The 6,501-nt window shown below is 39.9% G+C and overlaps 1 non-coding gene across 1 annotated transcript; it reads right to left on the reverse strand.

The window, feature by feature from the left end:
• Positions 1 to 353: 353 nt before the first annotated feature.
• Positions 354 to 462, reverse strand: LOC136455680 (small nucleolar RNA R71). The gene has a single exon (XR_010759161.1). It is a non-coding gene; the product is annotated as a small nucleolar RNA R71 (small nucleolar RNA).
• Between the last annotated feature and the right edge of the window lie 6,039 nt (positions 463 to 6,501).

The raw sequence follows: 6,501 nt of genomic DNA on the forward strand, positions 1-6,501 counted from the left end.
CTCCATGAATTTTTTCTCTAGCTACAGCCAACACCTGAACTGGACCAACTGTTAACTGTTGGAGACAATGGATTCGAGCTTAAGCTAGCCCTTCAGCAACATGGTGAAAGCAAGGCAGTTTTGTGGAAAGGCACATGAAGATGTGAGTGCACATCTCCAACACTTCCTAGAGATCTATAGCACTTTCACCATCAAAGGAGTGACCCGAGATGCCATACTACTTTCGCCTATTCCCATTCTCACTCCTGGGGAAGGCAAAGCAATGGTTCTACGCCAACAAACATAGAAATACTACACTAGGATAACTACTCCACTGCCTTTCTAGAAAAGTTCTTTCCCATAGGCAAGACCATTGCTTTACATAGGAGAATCTCAAGCTTTCAACAATAACATGAGGAATCTATCCCTGAGTCATGGGAATGCTTTTCAAGATTGCATTACAGAATGTCCTCATCATGGGATGGATAATTGGCTACTCATGCAGACTTTCTACCATGGGTTGACCAATAGTACCCATGAGACTATGGATGCTGCTACTGGAGGTGCATTCCTATCACTCATAATACCAGCTACAGTAGCTCTTATAGACATGCTATCTACCAAGATGGACCTGTAGATGAAGAAGCTTGGAGATCAAGCCAATGAGAAGCAAAAAGTCATGCACATTCATGATTCTCGCATGACATGTGAAGTGTGTGGAAACACTTGGCATTTGGGGAGCAACAATTCTAAAATCCATGAGGATGTGAATGTTGTCAACAACAACAACTACTTTCGTCCTCAGGCAAAATCAAGGATGGAACCAACAATAGAGACCAAACTACCAAGGTAATAATTTTAATAATTTCAATCAACCATCCTTGAGAGAATTAATTACTAGCCAATCCAAACTTATGGAGGGATTATCTAGAAAGGTAGCTACCAATGATAAAATTCTAGAGAAAATAAATAATAGAATGGATAGCTTTGCTTCTACCATTAAGAACCAACATAGCTTCAATAAAATGATAGAATCACAAATAGCTCAGCTAGCAGCTGTTGTTCCTCCTGTCTAACAAAGGTTAGATTCTTGGGTAGGCTGAAAGATATAGAAACTACAAATCTTGTTCAATATTCACAATGCAGCATATTACTATATACAACCATTCAATGGGAAGGTGGACAGATTATACCTTGCCAGAAAAGAAGAGCGATCCTAGGGAGACCTGTCATCCCCATCGCCATTGGACCTCACATTTTTCAAGAAGCTAGTCAGTGACTTTGGAGCAAGTGTTAACATCATGCCTAAGGTAATTTATGATCAAATTAATGGAGATACTTTGTTGCACACAAATTTGCATTTGTAGCTTGCAGATCAGTCACTCTGTTACCCCAAGGGAGTTCTTGAAGATACCATTGTTCAAGTGGGACAATCATATGTTCCCATAGACTATGGTTTTGGTAATAGTTGGAGATGTAAGGGCACCCATTATTTTGAGCTGACCTTTCCTAAGCACCTGAAAAAGCCATCATCTATGTGGACACTGCCAAGATCTGCTTCACAATCAAAGATAGGAAGGAAAAGTTTTCTTTCAACAAAATGCATCTTGCGATCTCCTAGACATCCACAAACACCGTACATGCCCAAAGAGATAATAGTGACCAATACAAAGAACAATAGGAGGAGGAAGAATAAGGCTAGGCAACCTCAAGAAGAATCAGTTAACACGATCACCACACTTCAATCAGAGTACGACCAATTCCTCGCTTCACCATTGTGATAGAACCACCCAATTTATACAAGATCAAGTACGGTTGTCCCCGCTAACACATTGACATACGCGCATACTTTCACTTATATAAACATGGTAGTCCGCCGAGTGTCCCGAAAAGACCTCGGTAAATCAACATCACAACCAAGATCGCGTGATTAAACAAATACACATCATATACATAGAGTTGCAGCAGAAATAATATTACAAATGAGTTCGCAAATAATAGTACAAGTTGGGGTTTCAAAACCAATTAGTAAAAACAACATAGCTTTCAAATAATTACATTAATATAAGTTCCAAATACATTGCTAGCATAAGGGACATCCTCAAATAAAAGCATATAGATGAGAGATAATATAGAGTCACCGAGCCCACCGGTAGTTAGCCACCATCCTTCAGCAGGCCAAAACCTCACCTGCAACTTGGTGGGATAAACCCTGAGTACTCGAATTTACTCATCTAGACTTATCCGTCATAAACTAGAAATAAAATTGACTCCAAGGAGTATGCAAGGCTTTATAAGTGGAGGTAGCTTGACAACATTTTGCATAAAAAGCGATTAACTCAATTATACAATTATAATTTTGTCAACAAGTTAATTATAACTATCCATCTCTAGATTAGCAACTATCCTGTGCCAAACATGTGGTATATCTTTTTAGAGCATACAATAGTAACCATAGCAGGTGTAGTAATTCCATATTTATTCGAACCATCAACTTCTATAAATAGCCACAGAGATTTAAGTAAGTATAACTCAAGATCTACTTAAGCAAAAATCATGATATTTAACTTTTTGGAAAGCTTAAGAAAAGTACTACAACTCATGTACTTTCATCAAGTCATGATTCATAACTTAACTAAGCCAATTAATTCAAACATGCAGAACTATTCAGAGTAGGAGCAAAGCAATACAGGGCATTTGTTATTTTTATAACTCTTAAAATATAAATCCTAAACTAAGGAAAATTTTTACCAGACAACAACAATCACCGAATGAGCACTGCATAAAAATTTCACATTTATTTGAGCAAAAGAACTACAGTTATGAAAAAGACAAGACACAACTAGTATTACAAACCTAACTGCATAAATTGATTTTTACAGAAAAAACATTAAACTAAATCATGCCATATTATAGATCTAGTGCATAGAGAATTTGACAAGGATTCCAAAAAGTCCCCATTTGCTATTTTTGGATTTTTCTACAATTTACTACAATTTTCTAAAGTTCAGCTGATTTCCTGCAATAAGGTCCTCAATGGCACTATTCATATGAGTCATAGGTTGTGCATTTGGGCCCCTCTTTTCCTTTGAATTTTAACCCAAGGTCCCTGGTGGGATTTTGGAGTAGAGGAAGTTGGGGCCAGTCGTGGGGGTGCTCGTCGGTGGTGAAGAACAAGGGGCCCGCACGCACCTGCTGGTTGTCTTGGATGGCCAGGAGGCGGCCCGAGGTGGCCCAGCCACGCACGCATGCTATAGCCACGATGGCTATGCTGGTGGCGACGAGCTGTAGCGATGAGCCCGACGGAGTTGGCCACGATGGCGCAATGAGGCATCAGTGGAGCTTCGACACCCTAATGCGCACTCAGAGTAAGCACAAATAAGAAGAGAGACGACCCAAGGCGGCATGGCCACGCCGAGCACATGCTAGGCAGTGGCAATGGTGGCCATGGCCGCAGCCTTGGCTCTGGGGGCCTTACCTTCATTCAAACAGCATCATAGCTAGGTTGAGGACGTGGCTAGGGCCATGGTGGTGCTGTTGGTGCGGTGGATTGGAGCGAGGAGCGGCAGCAGTGATGCAGCGGCGCTCAGCGTGGTGCTCCCAGCGATCACCTGTGCTTGAACTAGGAATGGGGTGGACGAGGGAGGCTGAGCGAGGAACTAAGGGAGATGGAGGGCGAGACGGCGCTGGCTCGGCTAATAACTTAGACGCATTATGGCATGTGGGGGCAGCACCGGTACAGCTCCCACTTGGCGCTAGCATCTAGCAATGGTCGGCCACTTAACCTAATTCAAAAGCCTGAAGGAGCTGCAATACTACCTCAAAAATACGCCTAAAACTCAAAGTTCGTCCATCCGTAGCTCCTAAACCATGACGAGTTAGCAAAAACTCTATTATTAAAAGTTGTAGATCTACATATCAGCTCCAACTTTTCTTAAGTGATCTAGGTATAATTTGTAAAGGTGAGCAATTTGCATCGTCACAAAGTTAGGCACATCGAAACTGTAAACTCACTTTGACTTAGAAAAAATCCTAAGTTCCAAACACAGTACAATGTTGATTTTTGTGAGCTCTAAACAACCAAGTTAAGCACTGAATTAGCTCATGACCCAAAAAGAAAAGTTGTTGATCTAATCAAGTACTACAACTTTGCTTAAGGGTTCACTACCATGCAAACAATCTATGATATAGTTCAACTTAGGTCAAACATACAACTTGAAAATGATGATTTACACTATAGATATGACTTAGAGACCAAACTAGCCTTAGTCATGAATACCAAAGTAGTTCCTAGTGGCATTCTAAACATGTTACAAGCATTCTTAAGGTTCCACAATCATTTCATATATTGGTCACATGTAAATCCTAGGTCAAACCAAGCATATCATCACTTAGGAGCTTAATTAGGAGAAGTGATCCACATGAACATTGCTCCAATAGGCATTCTAAGTGTAGCTAAGGTATTTTGGTGACCAACATCAACCACATGCACTCAATCACACATGATCATAAGCATATACATAATGGGAAAATGTACAATAACAAGTCATGTTTCACATGTTCTCATTCACCCAATTAAAGCAATCCGAGAAAGATTATAACTTATCATTTCATGTGACTTTTTGATTCCAAACTTCATGAAGCTTTTCCAATCATCCATGTGGGTGGAAATTGATGTGAGGCACATGAAAGAAGCACCTTAAACATTACTTAGGTGTATATCTAAAAAGGGCCAATATCCAAGCAAAGGTGTGTTGCCCAAGTTTATGTTGGAGCTCACTCTTGTAGATTTGATCTTGACACCTTCATCACCACTTAGTATGCCATGTTTGAGCTCAAACCCATTGCTTAACTGGTGACAAACACCTAGGGTGTTATAGCCCTCCCCCCTTATAGGAATCTTGCCCTGAGATTCAGTGCGAAAGACTTTTAAGAGAAGCATATTACCAGTTTCCAATATCAACGATAGCTTTAGGCTACATAGCTTCAAGCATCAGAGGGACCAAATTGGTTGATACAACTTTCTATACTTGTTCTTTGTAGTAAATTTTTGTCAAAAGGATTTCATTCATTGGCTTACATAAAGCATTGTTGCATTGGGAGGAATCCAAGATAGTACTGTCCTACGTACTTCGTCCTCGATGTATGAAGAGTGATTCAAGCATAGACTAAATACTTGTAACATCTACTTCCCTAGTGGATATAGCATGGACCATGTGAACTTTGCACTAGACTACAAGCTTCAGAAAGCTACTCATTACAATGGCTCCATGCTCATTCACAAAGTTTGAAAAGCAGTTCTCTACCAAAGTAGCTGAAGTACAACCTTTCATAAGGGATGAGATTATAGATGGGGTAAGCATCTTTTGTGGCTATGAGAAACTGAGTAACCAACAGACAATTTCCATGTCGGTCATAACTGTTCAATCACTCAGATGCCAATCAATGGAAAACTACCTAATATTTCATGTGTGTAGTTCTCTTTCTCTAATGATAACACTGTATTATCTAAGTCCATTGAGTGAGCGGTGAATGTGGTAGCTAATTCAATTGACCTTTTATTTTTGACAATCATTATTTGAGGTAATCCTCGTATCTAAGTGGCAACAGTTATCTGGGTTGAATCTAATGCAACCTCATGGGTAAGTCACATCAAAGGTACCAAGGATAAAGTCTACCTTGGAAAACATTGCTAAAGAAGGATGACAGCGAGGTCTGAAGGTCAATGAGAGTTGCAAGTATACACCGACTGGAAAAATAGTACACTACTAAGCAGGTTGAGCACAATTTGCCTTCATGGTGTAGTGGCGTAGTAAGTTGGGTTGACTTGCACTGTCGCAAAATTGACTTTGTTGAACTACCTTGGACATTGAAGCTTCCTTTCTACTATCAATCAATAACTCATAAGCAAAGTCTAAAATCTGTTGTTTGACACTTTTCAAATTGTTTGACTCGCAAAGGCACAAATTGACTTGTAGAACACCTTGACTGCTCTAGCCTTGTTGATATGAGAGGGCAAAAGCAAGGCAAAAAGGGGTGCCAGGAGTCTTCTCTAGGGAATCTAAAGTATTAACAGTCATCACATTGCCAATATGACCTGAACTACAAACACAATCATCTAATAAGAAGAATGATAGTAGTCAAATGAGAAAATTATAGATTTTGTACCTCTCGTAATCAGTTCATATCCTACAAAATACTGCTCGATTGTGCACAACTTTTGGTAGGCATTTAGATCCAAGAGTCCTTTAAGTACTGACCAAAATTCAGCTCAAACGAACACCGTTTGACTATCCAAACAAAGTATCTACCAAAACTGCTTGGTTCCAAAATTTTGGGACCAAACTGTCAAAACATTTCTCAAATCTGATGCTTTACTCAACCAATCCTCAAACCAACTTAAGACATCAAAGTACCTTAAGCGAGGAATGAGATTACCAAATTTGGTGTGAACTCAACCATGTTGATCCTCTAATCACTGGCTTAAAGATAATTGGTTGTGTGCCATGAGATCTCGACAAT

This window comes from Miscanthus floridulus, chromosome 5 (assembly GCF_019320115.1).
Source record: "Miscanthus floridulus cultivar M001 chromosome 5, ASM1932011v1, whole genome shotgun sequence".
NCBI classification, from domain to species: domain Eukaryota; kingdom Viridiplantae; phylum Streptophyta; class Magnoliopsida; order Poales; family Poaceae; genus Miscanthus; species Miscanthus floridulus.